Here is a 17,969-nt window from a genome sequence, read left to right as displayed (position 1 = left end):
GAAAGTTAAAAGACAGTGATATTGACAGCTTTAACGTATTTAAAGAAGTACAGGTTCGGTATTCCTTATGCAAAATTCCAAATTATTGGGACCAGAAGTGTTTGGGTTTTGGGGGGGAGGAGTTGCCTCTAAAATAGGGCAAGTCTCAGACCCTTCACAGTCCTAAATGTAAACAGACAACTCCAAAATGGCAAAAAGAAATAGGTAACCCAATATGAAAATAGATAAAAGACTTCAACAAGCATTTCACAAAAAAAGAGTATACAAATAAGCGTATGAAAATTTGTCAACATCGTTACTCATCTGGAAAATCTAAGTCACAATGTGATATACTCATCCACCAGAATAGCTAATAAAAATATTGATGATAGCAATTATTCAATTGTTCCTGAGAATGTGGAACAGATGGAGTTCCATACAGTCCTGGAAAAGGAGAAAAAAAATATGTATATAACACATACACAAACATATGTATTAGAACTGTTTGTCACTATGTAAGCTGAATATATGCATGTCTGTTGAACAAGTATTTCAGTGGGGGTTGGGGAGTGAATGTAATGGTATAATGTGCTGTGGTGTATGAAAACATATGTAGTGGAATATTCATAGCATTGCTGTTTTTAATAGTGCCAAACCAGAACAACTCCGATATTTATCAACACCAAAAATGTAAACCATTTATTTATTCAGTGGAATGAGTTAAATGAATTTAATTCATATTAAATATGAATTCATTTTATTTAATGTATTTAATATGAATTTAATTCATTTAATATATAATTAATATTTATTTTGTTTAATATGAATTTATTTAATATTTATTTAATATTCAAAAATGAGCACCCTAATCTGTGGTTATCAGGATCTGATAACCGTTCCTTTGGGGATGTAGCAACCAAGAAGGAGACTCAAGCAGATGGATTACCAGTAACATTCAATTTCTTGATCTGGGAATTGATTACATAGGGTTTTCAATTTATGATGATCAACTGACCTGTACACTTAAGATTTGTGCAGTTTTATAGTATGTACATTTTACATTAATGAAAATTACTTAAAGTTTTTAATTTAATTAAATTGAGAAAGACATGGGAACCCACACAATATGGCAGACCTCTGCAGTTTGTAGTCAAGCTCTTACAGTGCTTAGTGTCTATTTCACTCCTCCTACACTCTCAACTGGAGTTTTCCAGGCTCCTGTCAGAAGTCATCCTTGTATCTTAGTTGTCAAATCCATGAACCTTTTTTAGTCATCTCTTTCTTGACATCTAATTTTATTTAACCTCTGCTTTATTAAAACGTTTAGCTCCTTTTAACTTCCCAGTAGGCTACTCACTCTGTCTTCTACTGTTTGAACTATTCCGAGTTACTCTTCTTCAAGATTTCCTTCTTCCATGTGCCTCTACATTTTGACCCATGGATTTTATTATCCTTTCTTTTGTAATCTTTCTGTATCTTTTTTCTGCCTGTTTATTTATTGCTATGGCTTAACCCACTTATATAATAAAAACCTGTAAGAGCATTAATACTGAGTCAGTTTTTCTTCGAGAGTTCCAAACCCAAATTTCACTGTTCCATAGGAATCTCATCTGAATAAATTCGAAAGTTAACTTTTCATGTCCCCAGACCTGCTATAGTTTTTTATATTGTCTGCCTTTGTTAATATATCATCATGTAATTGTCCAAACCGGAAACCTGGTATTATCCTGGATTTTTTTGTTTGTGTTTGGTTTGTTAATTTGTCCGTTATCTCATTTTCTCTCCACAATAACATGGTTACGTCGATTCTCCTCTTTATATGTCTATTATGTCATCCATGACACTTGCCATCCATGACACTTTTACCTTAGTTCATTATTTCTTACACAGGCATTTTGATTAGAGCACAACTGGTCACCCTGACTCCAGTTTTAAACCCTAAGACTCAGTCCCACAACAAAATCATAATAGAACTGTTCATTTCATCTGAGTCTTTACTAGCCTGTACATACTTCTGTCTTAGAACCTGCAACACTTGTAAAATATCCTTGAGTTTGCTTACCTATCTATCTGACTATTATAGACTTAAACTGGGACCTTATTTTATTGACCTCAGAAGCCACTGTGCTTGCAGCATTTTAGATGCTAAGCATATGGCTATTGAAAGGATATCTCTGTGATTTTTAGCTATTTGTATTTTTGTGTTTATTTATCAGTCTCCCTTATCAGACTAAGCTCATTAACAGGTCAATGTACTTAATCTAATACTCAATAAATGTTTGCTTAATGAATAAATGCATGTAGTAGAATTAAGTTTGGCTGAAATAAACTTTGATTAGGAACTTGTAAAGGACTAAAAGATTAATAAAAAGAGCTTTAAAGTAGCTCAAAGGAAGAGAATCATATAAAAATTCAATGGAATAGTTGTGAGATAGTGAATTCATTATAGGAAAAGGAAAGATTTATTTCTTATCCTTTTATTAATGATGAAAAAGCTTATTTGGGAAAATTCTGTTAATATTCTTTTCCAGACATGAACAGACTGAAGAATTACCAATCAGATAGCTATCAATCTTATGATATTTTAGAACAATACATAAAAATAAACCTACATATATCAGTGGCATCAGATCTAGGTGTTTCATAAGGTGGCGAAGAAAAATAAAGATTAGTGGATCACGCACATGTCTAGCCAAGCAAGGTAGTGGAAAAATATAAGGGATGGGTACAAAGAACATTTGTATTAAATAAGCTGCTAGGGGAAACAGCAACATTGTCTCTAGAAAGGATAATACTTGATGAATTAATTGGAATATGTTGAGAGGAAAGTTAGAAAAATATATAGAGAGGAGATAGATACATGGTTTAAAATTATTTAGACATTCATAAATCTTTGACAGTGTATAATACCAAAGACCCCAAAACCTAATCCCTTTTTTATGAAAAAAAAATTGGCTTACAAAACAGAAAATAAAGTGTGTAGAAAATACAGGTACTTCTCTGAGTAAAAATAGTTTCTTGGGAAGATCTGTTCTAGGTACGTATTTTATAAAAATTTGAATATCTTCAAGTTTGAAGTCGAATTAAACCTTACTGGATATTGAATATATAAGGAAAGAGGAATAAAAACAAAATTTCTTTATCTATGTAAGTGTGAAGAAAGATGCTTTTAATAATCTAAGAGCTACGTGTCTTTAATATTTTAGTGGACCAAGGGAGACTCTGGGATTTTGAAAGCAATTGCTTATGGTTATTATTTTTGTTAGAATTGGTGACATATTGCTGGAGTTAGAGTTTCTCATTAGCTGCTAAGAAGCATATGTTATAAAATAATTTAAAATTGCATATTCATATGCACATTTTTCCACAAGTGTTTTACATCTCTATACAGGAGTGTCTTCCTTTTTAAATAGATGTCTGCTTTTGGAGGCTCTAATTAGTTATCTTTTCTTTGTTTTTACATTCCATTTTATTTACAACAGAAAACTGTGCTTAATGCTGTGTATACTGATACTGAATTGCAATCTACCTTCTTTCCTTTTATTTTTTATATGTTTCAACTTGAAGATTATATTGCAAGATGAAGGTCAGCAGGATACAAAATGACAAAAAGTGATTATAATTAATATGTTAGATGATGATATGATAGTTATAATGCGAACCATGATAATTAGAGAAAACCAGTGAATTTTTATATTAAAATTTTAATAATGTCTGTCACATTGTTAATTCAGGTTCTAAGTGTTGTATTTAATTCTGCATCATTATTTTAAGCTCTAATTTTGTTTGTCAAAAAATGGCTACTAAGACTTAAGAGTCATTAATATGAAAATATGTCTGCATAATCTCTTTGTCAAAGGTAGAGAAGGATGACTGAATGACTCATTATAGCATGTAAAGAATGTGACTACTGTAGCAAAATGAATAGAGAACATATTCTTCAGATATAAACAAATCCTATAACTCAAACATTAAAAGTTCAGTTTACCCATCACTAGCTCCTGATTCTCCAGCCTTTGTAGAACAGTAATTGAGGAGGGTTATTGAAAACTCCTAGTGGACAAGACAGTGATAAAGAGGGCCCTGTATTTCTGCCTGATTATTGGGAGAACAGTTCTGAGCACAAACACTTCATTTCAAAATTTAGCAAGTCAGAGCTGTATAATTTTTCTTTATCTAAGTGTCATGTTGAAAAGTAGCAGATTTTGAAGCTTGTATTTTTTTTCTTAAGAATCAAATTTAATAAAGGTAATGGCAAGATAATTCAATACGATTCTTTTTTCCTCTCTGCTTAAGTAACATGAATTCCCAAAACAGTATGTGGAATAAAAATCATTACAGTTTAGATCATTTTCTATTATCATAGAAGAAAAAAAAGGTACAGTGTTAAAAGGGAGAAAAATTGCTGACTTTGAATACAGTAGACCTAGGTTTGAATCCTGGCTTTACCAGTGATTAGCAGTACTCCTTGTTATTTATTTAACATTCCTGAGTATCAGTTTCTTCATAGGAAAAACTTAGATGGAAGACTTTCCCTTGCATACATATTACAATGAGTGCAAACACCTAGTACAATATCTAAAACCTAGAAATTGCTTCAAGTGGTAGCATTCACTATTGTTACTGATGTTGGAGTAACCAGCCCCCAAATGGCCACCAATGAGCCACCTCTGGATAATTATGCCTTGGTATAATCCTCTCCTCCTGAGTGTAAGCTAGGCAAAGTGGCTCACATCTAATGAATAGACTATGGAAGAAGTAATGGTGAATCACTTCCAAGATTAGGTTATAAATGACTGCAGGTTCCAGTGCAGGCAGTCTTTCTGTCTGTCTCGTCAGTCACTGTGGAGGAAGCCAGATGACATGTCATAGCCAACATATGAAAAGAGCCCACATGGTGAGGACCACATCTCTGTCCAACAGATAGCAGGATCCAAAGCTTGCCAACATGTCCTAATTGGGCTTTGAAGCAGAGCCTCCCCTAGTCAAACCTTTTGACAGCTCCAGCCAACAGTTTGAAACCTCACAAAAATCTGATCTTGAACAACCCAGTTAAACTTCTCTCATATTTCTACCCATAGAAATTGTAAGACTATCAGTGACTTTTGTTTTAAGCTGTGGATTTGTTATGTAGCAATGGCTAACTTAAACAATATTATCATTCTTGAAGTTGTTTACGAAGTACAATTGAAAAATCGTATTTTAAAGAGTCTTTCCAAGGGTTTTCAAGTATTGAAATTTATTCTTATGTATATACACAATCTTTATTTTTTTTACTTTTCACAAAGGGATGTATGAGTAATTTAATGGCATATTTTTAAAAATCTCTATTTCTCCACAGCTAAAATAGATTTTGGTAAAAATCACTTCACTGTAAGGATAACTAACAAAATAGAGCAGGACAAGGCCAGAGGGAGTATGTGAAAATAGTCAAAGTAATTTCAGAGGGAAATTCTACCTCTGCAGAAGACATATCCCTTGCAGCAATAAACGACATAATGTAATGAATGGAATCATTCATAAACAGTTCAATTCTCATGTGTTAACCTTGACCATCCAAGGTTGTTTGATCAAAATAAAACATACTAAAACTTTCAACAATGAGAGAAGAGGGGCAAATGTTTCATCACTTTTATATGTGTTGTGGTATTCCAATGAAGAAAGTGAAGAGGGGTAAAAATTATTATGGTTTGTTAGGGGAACTATTAAGAATTAAGCTACGTGTGGGTGAATAGTGACAGATGGGTTGGATAGGAAAGTCTAAACCAGATTATGAAAGGTAGTTTTTAATGGGTAATTTCAACTGTAATAAGAAACTATTTTAGGATTTCGACCAATAAAGTACTGTGATAATAATGATGTTTTGTTAACACTCCATTAATATGGTATAGGATGGTAGATGTTGTCTAGCAGAGCACAGTAAATTCCTTGGAGACTCTTGTATCTCCTATGAATAGTCTGTGTTTCTGGTTGGGCATACAGTGGACAATATATTCTTGCTGTATGTTATTAAAATTCATGGAATCTAGCAGTCCATGAGCAAACATCAAAGGAAATGATAGTCCTTTTTGGTATCAACATTGATTCTTTTCTTGTTCATTTGTGTCATAAGATTACATTTATATCTTTTACGTTAGTTTAGGTGATGAAATTTATGGAAGATTGTGTGTGTGTGTGTGTGTGTGTGTGTGTGTGTGTGTGTGTGTATAATACTACAGATAGTCATACTCAGCATAGGGAAGAAAGACTTTGTATTCAAACAGACCTGGATACAAACTTGCCTGTACCACTTACCAGCTTTTAAGTTATTTACTCCAAGCCTTTATTTCTAAAAGCGCTATCTGGGGTGATTACGTCTACCTTAAAAGATTTTTGTATGAAGAGTCTGGGCCATAATGGGTACCCCATGAATGTTGCTATTATCCTTTAGTAAATGAAGCAACTGCTTCCCATTAATTAGGTTCTTTGCAATCAAGACATAATTAAAAGGAAAAGAAATCTCACAATTAGGGATTTACACCCCTTGCCTTTTTTTGAGTCAATATTTCTAATACATTTTTAAGTGTTCCTGTTTGCTGGAAGAAATTTCCAAGACTACAGTGAAGTTATTATACAAATTTATTTCCTTAGAATCTGTAAAAATTATGAAACATAAGTGCTTTATTCATTGCTCTACTTACAAACCACACACACACACACACACACACACACACACACACACACACATATTTCACAAGACATTTAGGTTATGGTTTCCATCCAAGTCATGTATCCTAGAAAGAAAACATTCCTCAGAACATTTGAAATTCTTAACCACATTGCCAGCAGAATAGTCTGCCAACTCCTAAGCGAAAACCCAGGCCTTTCAAATATTTGTTTACTAAATAAAAATAAGACAAGATATGTTGCTGCACCTACACTGAAATAATTTAAATGTGAATTTTAGTTACGGAATATGTGGAATAAACCACAGACGAATGTAAAGTATATCTATCAGTAAAAAAAGAAATGTCCTTTAATTTTCATTTCCATTTTTATCTTGCTATTTCAGTTCTGCCTCTCTAAATCCAAACTAAAGAAAGCAGATAAGGAAGACACTTAGGTTACATCATATCCTTTTGCAAGATGCTGAAATATGTTTTAAAATTTGCTGTGTGAATACTAGGCCATGCATGAATCATCTGATTTTATTGGTATGTGCCATGTACATGTCTATTTTAAAGTCCACTACTTTACTAAAATATTTTGATAAACTGGCTCAGCTAATCCTCGCTAATTTTGACTGCACAAATAATTACTGAATTTGTGATTTTGCATATTATTTTTTAAATTCATACATTAAGGATAATTTATCAAGCCAAACTTTACATGTATTACATTGATTCTTAGAAAACAAATATGAGCTCAAGTTACTGCTGAAATGAGAATTGCAGAAAGGCAAACACATTTGTCTTTTCTTATTAGTATCAATAGCTTTAATCAAGCTGGGAAATCTTATTTAAAATAAATAACTCTTTGTCAGAAATTCCTGAGTTGTTGATTTCAAGCTCTGGGTAATCACTCGATAGGCCAACAGTAAATTAATGCCAAGTGTTCCACTGTCAAGTATAAGGTTCACAGTATGCTAAAAAAGAAATATATATATACAATTTTTATTTGTCTATGAATTTTTATACATATATGTGAAACCTACTCTAAAAAATACATGATTATATTAAGGTACTAAGGTTATAATTTTTTTATATTTTGTATACTCACTTTGGTCTAGTTTTGCTATTGTATATCTTTATGAAAAAATACATGCTTGGGAGAGTATGGAAAGAGGGTTGCTTTAGAGAAAAACTAAAAATAAAAACTCTAAAATATTAATAGAAAAAACAACTTTTTGTTTCCTTTTTTTTATTATTTTTTGGCAAAACAGGCTCTTCCAGAGAAGAGCTTCACTTAGGGAAGACAGGGAAATGATCAGGAAATCTGAATGTGTCATGATAAAGTTATCACACTTCTTTACTATACTTGCTGTTGTTTATGTATTAATGTTTTATAAAAACAAATTTGTTTATAAGTTTTTAATCTCTGTACAAACACTTGAATATAGAGGGTTGTTTTCATTAGCTTTTGCTTTGTTTTCTAAAAACAGGAAATTGTTTATACCTAGGCCATCAGGTCTCTAATGTAAAAAAATGAATTAGGTGGCAATGAACTGAAAATAGCAAAATTTGGAAAAAACTAAAATTCTATCTTCCCTCAACTTTTAAATTCTATTACTAATTTAATCTCCTACTTGCAGAAAATAAGCAGTTTACTTGAATATAGGTTAGTTGCTTCTATGTATGTAAATATATCCAAGTGCAGAGAATCATGTTACATGGGTTTACTCTGAGGGCCATACACACCTACTCTAGTAACTCAATACACAACTATAACATCTGTAACATCTTTTCACTTGATTTCTGGTTAATTCTCTCTTGCTACTTCCTTCATATTGTAATGTGTACATCCCTTCTGTGAGGGTCTCTATTCTAGTCCTCAAGAGCTGGGAATTTAAACCCAATCATTCTCCAACATTTATTCTCCTTTAGGAAGTGGAAATGAACCAGAAAACCTATCTAAGTCTGTTTATGTGCCCAAATGAGTCTGACCACCATCCAGATCTTTAGGATCCCTCCTTCCACAGCTAATAAATACTTTCCCAGTATTTTCTTGGGGATACATAGTCATGATTGGTTTTACTAAGTATAGAGAGGAGGTCTATCAATGTGATTAGAAGATCTTTTTTTGCTAATCGTTGCTAATCAAAATAAGGCTCCTCCCTTCCCATAGAGACAGGAAGATGAGGACTCTATCTTGCTTGATGATTACATTTCAAAGAATGGCTCCCAAATCCCAGAGAAAGACATTCCTAGGTTGTAAAACTGTCAAGAGTCTGGGATAATATGTACATCTGAAAGTAACAAAGAAAGGATTTATATTTGAAAGTTTCCTATAGTAAATGTTTTAAGAAAAGGGAAGTCTGGAGCTTATGGTCAGGAAAAAAACCTGTCTAAAGTTTAGTCAAGCTGTAGGGAAAATTAGGGCCATCTAAGATACAAGCTACAAAATGCATCTTAAATTCAATTGCTGTGTAAGTTACCCTTTATTTATGCTTTAATCAGAGTTGTTTCTTTAGTGTAGGCTCAGAAGTTTTTTCAATGTAAAATAAAAAAAGTTTCTGGTGTCCAAATGTGTATGCTTAAAAAGCAGGAATTTTGTGAACAAAATACACTAATTGTTTTGCTAATTATTCCTCTCATATGCAATTGTGCAAGCATGTACTGGCTTCCAACTTTATGAAGGATTCAAAAGGTGATAGGAAACAGAGGCCGTTCTCCGCAGCATGCAGGTAAAGACTGACCTTGAGCTTGCAGCTGGAATGCTATTTAGAAAGGCCATGCCTTTTCCAGTTCTGTGTCTTTGCATGACAGTAAGCTCAATGTCCTTCCTCAAAAAGAGCCAACCCATCTCCTTGTTATGAGCCAGCCGTTATGTATAACAGCTTCGTATCAGTGGTGTTACAGTATGTCCTCAAGCAGTTTTCTTGTAGGATAAGCTCACATCAGCAAAGTGCTTGAAAGATATAGCAGAATGCATATGGGAACTACAATCTAGATGTGTTGGTACAAGCAAATGTATGAAACATTTTATAAACTTTTGTACCATTTCCTGCTAATTATTCGTTATTCATTTAAGCACAAGATTTGCAGAGAAAAGCCAATGTAAGGTACTATGTGAAAATAATGTGAAATATTTCTATATGAAATTTATATGGACAGCCTTTAAAAATTATAACCTTGAAAGTTCTAATCAAAATCCATGTTAAGTTTTCTGTTTTTGGAAATAATGAGAGTAAAATATGAGATGATCTTTACATGGAATTTGGTGATTTAGGGGTTATGGCCAACAGTAATGTAATAATGTAATAATGGTTGTTGGTCATAACCCCTAAATTCAAAAAATGATTTCAAATCATTATATCACTCTCACATACTTCCATTGCTCATTTCAACTCCTGTTTTCTGTTCCCTTCATCACTACCTTAGCCCTCATCACCTAATTCTTTGTCTACTGAAGCAGTCTTCTAACTGCTTTCTTTGCCATCAATCATTTCATATTGCGTCATACTCCAATCATATTTGCATACTGAGGCCAAATTACTGTACAGCAATATCATTTCAATGTCAGACTTTCATAGTACTCTGTTATCTCCTACATAATAATCACACTCAAACCTAGCATTCAAAACTCTCCAAAACTTGAGCCCAGTATATTTCTCAACTCTGTCACTCACATATGTTTGCATAGTAACCATGTTTAACCAGTTGGTGCACTAGTTTTGGTAAAGTCAGAACTGATATTTAGATTCCTGTTCTGACATATAACAGCCTTTTTACTTACTGCGATCCAGTGTACTGGAGTTTCAATTTCTTTTCATGTCATTTAGTATCTACCTCAAAAGTTTGTTGTAAGGTTTGTTGATTACAGGAATACTCGCAGTGGTAGAGGTAGTTATTGTTATTGTTACTGAAATTACCACTCTTTGCAGTAAACTATATTCTAGAAACTATGCAAAATATTTTATATACTTGATGGTGTTTAACCTACTAACAACCCTATAATAGGTGATGTCACACCCACTTTACCAATGAAGAAACTGAATTGCAGAGAGGTTAGTAGTTTACTAAATTGTATACAGTCAGTAGTTGAGTCAGGATTTTAAATACGGTATGTCTTTTATTTTTGTCTATATGATGTCTATAACCATCATGTTATACACTAGACCCTCATAATTTATTTATCTTATAACTGACAGTTTGTACCCAAGTATGTCTTATAGGACTTAAGTAGGGCAAAAATAATTCCATAATCACTTTCAATACTTTGCTAATGCATTCATGTTTTGGGGAAGAAGTTGTATAGTTTCTCAGATACTTTAAGAGGATTATGAACTCAAAGGAGCTCAGAGATACCGAACTACTCTCGGTTCCTAAATGAAGAACAAAGCCTTGGGTGATTTATCTTTAGAGCTCCAGGCACTCATATTTTCTGACCCAAGTAGAAAAATCAATTATATACTGTGATAAATTGTTTATCAATAGTTCAATAATTCTGCATATATTTCCTTGCACATAGTAGATAATTGAAAATTTTTAAAAGAGTTTTTGTCATATATTTGTTGCTGGTCTGGAAGTAGTGGCACATATTACCAGGATTGCCATATAAATAATAATTTATATTATTATTTTGGAAATAAAAATAATAATATGGCAATTCAGATCAGTTCCTAAAAAGTGGCTTTGCAATTTATTATGTGATTACTTTTTTTTAAAGCAGTCAGTGAAGTTGATCTCTTTTGCACTAGCTGCAGAGAGAGGCAAGTAGGCCTCCAGAATCATCCTGACCAATCAAACTGAGCTATCCAGGGAAAAAGTGTTGCACAGATAAATCACACAAAAATAAATAACATGAAACATAACTGAGAATGTTCTTAGAATCTTAACTGAGCTCAATTGGAAATAAAAAGGGCTTTGTTTTTAGCGTGGTGCAATTAACTATATCCAATCTTGCTTTTCTTCAGCAAGACTTTTATGAATTAAGTAAAGACATGTCTAATTCATTAAATGCAGATATCATATTCAAACTCTAGCCCAAAGGAGTAAAAAGTATAGTTTGGCCTTGGTTATTCAAATATTTTCCTAGGTTTTCTACTTTACCCGACTAACGTATACGTAGGTTGTTTTAATTATATTGATTTAATCTAAAATATTTGTTTAATTAAATACTATAAATGTTTGGCACTTACATATTTCTGAAAATACTCTTTCTGATTTTGGAAGACCTGTTAAATGGCAATTTGTTTTCCTCATATTTTAAGTGCACAGTGTTTAACTGTGCCTTATTAGACATGCTTCAAACCACATCCAAACAGACAATTCTAACATTCCCAGCAAACCTCTTTAATTGCTGAATAAATATTTTGAAATATAATTTAAAAAGTGAAGTTCTGTGTACTATACCTATTTCTTCTAATTGTAGCAATACTGTTTTTTTTCTAATTTTGTAAAAAAAAAAAAAATCTCCAGGACTTTCAGACTTAATTAAAAGTAAGAAGCAATGAAAATGATAAAAGCTCTTTGAGCAGCCACATTGGACTGAGGAATTTTTATGAACTGAATTGTGTTCATAAAAATTTTGTGGTTAAAGCCACAGAATTCATAGGTTGAAGCTTTAACCCTCCGATCTGATAGTATTTGGAGATCAGGCCTTTGAGAGATAATTAGGGTTGGATGAGGTCACGAGAATAAGGTCCAGTTAATGAGATTAGTTTACTTATAAGAAGAAACACCAGCAAGCTTCCTTTTTCTCTCTGTTTACGAAGTGACTATGCACAGAGAAGCTGGGCATTGAAGAAGTCAGGAAGAGAGCCCTCGCCAGAACCTGACCATGCTGGTGCCCTGAGCTCAGATTTCTGGCCTCCAGAACTATGAGAAAGTACATTTTGGTTGTTTAAGCCACGCAGTATGTGGTATTTTGTTATGGCATCCAGGGCAGACTAAAACACTTCCTAAGTTTTAAAATATTAAGTTTATTATTAGTTCAGTGGAAAAAAGAAATACTATTATTACAGATGCCTACAAAGAGCTCCTGTGCAGCAGCTGTGTTCTTTGAAGGTGGCTTGACAGGGTGGCCATCGTCTCCTAGGATGCTCAGTAGAGCCTTGAAAAGATGTTTAGGGCTAAGGAAAAAGTGGAGAAGTGCGTTTTCTTAGCACACTAAGTTCTTGGTTGTGGACCTGGACTATATGGGGGCTTACATAAGTTTCTGCTATTTACTGTGTAACTTTGGTCAAGTCCCATTGTCAATGAAAGTCATAGTTTCTCAGTCTGTAGAATGGTAATAATAATAAAACCTAATTAATATGGCAGAGAGTAGATAAACTAACACATTAAGTACCTAGTACTCTACTTGGCACGTATGACTATTAACTGATATTTCATTCTATCACTTGCATAACATATTATAAAAACTATTTTTTTAATTCTGCAAGTGTTGGGGCATAATAATAGTCCTGTGTACAACAAAAGGCTTCAAAGGTCTGAGCATATATAAAAATAAATTGGTTTGTCATCAAATAAATCTCAATAAAATGTATCTGACACACATGTAAATGCTACTCGCAAGTGCATTGCAAGAAATTTACTCATCAATGCTAAGTAAAAATGATTGCAATAAACATTTTTCATAGTCAAACTATGTCTGACTCAATTGGGGAAAAGCATTTAGAGAAAGGACTGAGGGATGGTTCTAGAGTTTGAGGCACTAGGGGAGCAGCCCAGCCTGGGTGGAATGTTGAGGGCAGGGATGGTGGGCAGGGAGAAGGCAAGAGAGAGCACTTTGAGATACTGGAGGCTCCATGGAAGAGCAGTAGTGTCAGAAAGAGATGCGTGAAAATCCACCCAAGATCAGCTTCTCTCAGCTTCTGTATTGCAAAGCTATGACCTAACTCTTTTTAGGTGACCTGTGCCCCCAGGATGTAAATACCAACTCTGCCTCTTATGGGCTGGCTGACTGAGCAAGTTCCATAGCCTCTGAGAGCTTTACTGGTAAAGCAGGAGTAATGATGTTTAGGTCATGATGTTTCAGTAACAAGTTCAGTGACATTTATAGTTCATAATAGATGCTGAATAAATAGTATTTCTTTTATGTTATTTTTTCAGACCCGTCTGTCAGACTTCTCTGGCTCTCTGGCAGGAACCACGTTTTCCTTACCACCAAGAGAGTGGCCCTCTTTTCAGCGAAGTGCAAAGAGAGTAATAGCATAGGTACAACAAAAGTATCAAGTTTTTCAGATTTGAAAAAACACAGGAGACAAGAAAATAGATGATACGTCTACCTCTGGAAATTTTCAATCACAGACGTTCCTTCAGACCAAGAGTTATACCAAGCCTTTTGGGTTTTGCAGAGGGGGTTGGAATGGACAATATTTTAATCCCTTGTTTATTTCAGAAGTGCTGTATAAACACTCACATGCTTCAAAGTAGCTTCCTTTCTACTGTTCAGTTTTTTCTTAGAATCACCTCTTAATCCTAACTAAATGGAGAGGAGATAGAGTGCTAAAATACCCCATAGCATTTATCTATTGCTAAATAAAAAATTACCCCAAAAATCCAGCAACTTAAAACAACAATTTATTATCTCACATGGTTCTGAAGGTTAGAAATCCAGGAGCAGCTTAGCCAGGTGGTTCTGGCTAGGGTTATTTCATGGATATCCGTGTTGGCCGGGGCTGCACTCATATGAAGGGGTTGGAAAATTCACTTCCAAGCTAACTCATATGGCTGTAGAGGAGTCAGGGGTGGGGGGAGGAGGGGAGAGAGAGAGAGAGAGAGAGATAAGATGGAAGTCATGGATGTATCGTATGACCTCGCCTTAGAAGTCAAATACCATCACTTCTGCCATATTTTGCTGTGGCAAACTGATAAAACCCTGATACAATGTGAGTGTGAGATCAGGAGGTGAGGATCACTGTTGTCATCTCGGAGGCTGGCTCCCACATATCTCTTTAGCTTCTCAACTAGAGAAACCAACTGTACACATAGTCTGATAGGGCTGCAGGTTGAGAAGAACTATTCCATCCTATCTATCCACTAAGCACTGGAGAAATTTCTACTAATCACATGTTTGGTGGTGATTTCTGATTTTTATTTCTAGATATGGACTGTACTATTTTAAGTATTTATATATTTAAAATTAGAAATCTGTTCAAATTTATTCTGGCAGTCTTTTAACCTGCAAGTGAATATTAAGAGCATCAGAAGTTTTCAGGGCAATTATGGTATGTGTTACAATCAAGTTATATATGAAAGGCCAAGTATACACAGATGTAGAGGGACAGAATTGACCTGGGAATTTGGAGAAGGCTTCATGGAGGAGATGACTTTGATTTTTCTTTTAAAATATTAACAAGATCTTGCACAATTGACAGAGGCAAGATAGAAGATATATATTAGGAAAAAAATGCTGAGTTTCAACAAGTTTTAGAAGACAGCATGCAAAGATAAACTTTGCAAAGCTCCAACACTAGGGGAAACTGTAATTCATTGAAACATACATATTTGATAAAAGTGTAAGCAAGGCAAAATATACCAAAATACATTTAACAAAAATGTAAGCAGTGCAATGAGAAATTCAGAACTCGGGGTAGTGATGACCTCTTGAAGGAATGGAGGAGCCAAAGTTTTGGGATCACAGAAACATCAGAGAGAGATTCAGTGATGCTGGTGATATCCAAATATTTTAGTAGGATTATAAATGTTCCATAACAATTTGTATGTATAAAATATTACATGATCATTTTTTAACATTCAGGATATGTCAGCGGAGAAGACAGTATCTGAAAATGCATGGAAGGGTGAAGGAACTTGGAATAAAATATAGACATAATTATGACAAAGAAATGACAAATAATTCATTATCCTTCATAATATAGTTTAATATTCTAACATTGTATTGGAGTATACAAAGGAAAGGAGATTATAGATACAATTGAAAGCAACAAACTCAAAACTCAAAATCTTGCAAAAGAAGCAAGTACTATTTCTGTATTAAGAACCAAGAGACTGATTTCTCCTTTGTTGCCTGCTTGGTGATAAAATCAAGGCATATTACAATTAAGGATTTTGAATAATGTGAATTAATGATAAGTTACAGCAGCAGTTATTATTTTCATCATTCGGAAAGAGGTCCAGTGCATTTTAATTTTCTGAAGCTCGTCATGTGCCAACAACTTTTGTTCCTAGTGGAATTCAAATCACAGGGCAGTACTTTATTGAACAACTTACCCTTTTAAACTATTGTGAAGCTGCAAGTAAGGTTTAATTACATTATTGCCAATCATCTGAAGAATGGTAATTACTTGGAGCCCTTGGCCAATGTTTCTGATTAAAAGTGCTGTAGAGTACTCAACAGGTCATAAGTTCATATCCTGGTCCTATTAATTTTCTTCTAAAGCCTTACTTTATTCCTGAGACAAGGAATGACTCCACCCTTGGAAACGATGCTTAGGAAAATATGAATGATCTGAAGCGAACAGATACATGAAACAGAATGGCTTTGGCTGTTATGACCTGTTTGCTATTATGTCTGTGTTGTTTTTGTCTTTTTGTATTCCTCTTTCTAGCCAAAAACGGAAAAAAAAAAACTGAGAGCAAGAGACTATTTTCTTGTGAGAGGTTTGAAGTACCTTTAATAATTCAGCTAGGCTTCTAGCCAAAATTTTAGTTTTGACTGAAAGCAATATTTATCTGCATAAGAGTAAGACTGACTTCCTCTGTGTTTAGGAACAGAGCAGGGTCTGTTTTTTCTAGTGAAGGGGACCTGATATGCAAGGAGGAGGGGATGAAGTTTGGAATTTTTTTTTTTCCCTGTGAAGATTAAAACAAGATATAATCCCTGTAAGTCCACACTGGGACTGTCTGACCAAGAAGTTGCATCAGTTTTGTTAAAAGAAGGCCAGGAGTTTCTGAAGCTATTTTCTGAGTCAGCACTGTCTTCTGACTGAGTTCATGTGTGACTAGGCTGTTCATGGTGAACTTGAATACCAATTCCTGAGTTTTCTGCTGTTCGTTAGACTGCCTGGGCTTCTTTTGCTCCTTTGTCTGCTTGATAAATCTTTGTTTTGCCATTCGGTCTGCTCTTGGTGAAAATATCCTTTCACTTAGCCCATTGATAGCATACTCCAGCCAAAATTGACCCATGTTTTCTGGGTGTGGGCATGCTCCGAAGCTATCCTTCTTCCACTTAACATGTTATTTAAGGTAGCAGTAAGCCACATGGTTATCAGATTTGTATTTTAACTAAGGTGTCTCTGATTTGAAATTACAAAGATGTTCATTTTAGCATTGGGATTAGATGTTCCATATCTAAAAATGAATATAGCTTCTTTTCTTTCCAATCATCCTCTTACCTGTGAGTGCCCCCTAAGGCACAATCCTTAGTAGTCTTCTCCCTAAATTACATACTTCCAAACACTGTCATAGTTATGTAACTCTTCATGAATAACTTCCTCCTTCCTTCTGTTTTCTTTTTTTTCTTCCTCCTATGACTATGATGTTCCCTAGACAACCCCCAGTAACCATGCTCTATTAGTATTTTTAATCAGGTAGACCACAGGAAGTACTGTCAATGGCTCATTTTTGCTATGCTAATGTCATATGAAGAGTCAGTCTCATGATCTCATCTATTCCTCTGTGACAGACTACTCCAGAGTAGAAAAAATGTTGGCTTTTCGCCTGGCTTTTGGGTTCAAAAAATAGTCTTCTGAAGGCAATTATTATAGTACATTATAAAAGTGGTTGGAAAGGAGTTTTCATAGAAATGATGCTTGAAATTATTAAATATTTGCATTTGTGGCAAGTATTCATGTGAAATATTAGCCTTCATGTTCAATCACATTAAACTTTTCACTTAGAAACATAACCCTTAGGAATGTAACAGCCCCAGCTATTTGATACACCACGTTGTCCAACTAAATTTTTAGCATTAAAAATATAGATGTAAGACCACCTTTTTCTCCAATAATGCATATGGTTATGATGATCCAGGATTGAACAAAATGTAGAAGTCATCAACGGGGTTGATTGCATAAAATCACACCAAATATCTCTGCAGAGTTTTTACTCAATAGATTTCACTGTACAAGTTTACCACAGGTGGAAATTTTTCAGTGATAAACAGCAGCTCTTAAGATAAATGTATTTTGTTCAGATTATGTATGAAAAGATTAGAATTGGTATTTATAGAGCTAGGACTATAATTCTAGTTAGTATGACTAATAGCCTATAGATTTTATTTTGCATTATTGTGTTTCTTTATTCTATGCTAGCAAAAAATTAAAGCTTTAGTCTAGGAGTCAAAATATCTTGAGTCCCAATCTCAGCTCTTTGCTGTTCCTG

At 34.1% G+C, this 17,969-nt stretch overlaps 1 protein-coding gene across 2 annotated transcripts in view; it reads left to right on the top strand.

The window, feature by feature from the left end:
• Positions 1-17,969, top strand: part of MMP16 (matrix metallopeptidase 16) — a 287,063-nt gene that overhangs the window by 184,284 nt on the left and 84,810 nt on the right. The window lies entirely within an intron of this gene.

This window comes from Gorilla gorilla, chromosome 7 (genome assembly GCF_029281585.2).
Source record: "Gorilla gorilla gorilla isolate KB3781 chromosome 7, NHGRI_mGorGor1-v2.1_pri, whole genome shotgun sequence".
Classification (NCBI taxonomy): domain Eukaryota; kingdom Metazoa; phylum Chordata; class Mammalia; order Primates; family Hominidae; genus Gorilla; species Gorilla gorilla.
This window is presented reverse-complemented; position numbering and strand designations above follow the sequence as displayed.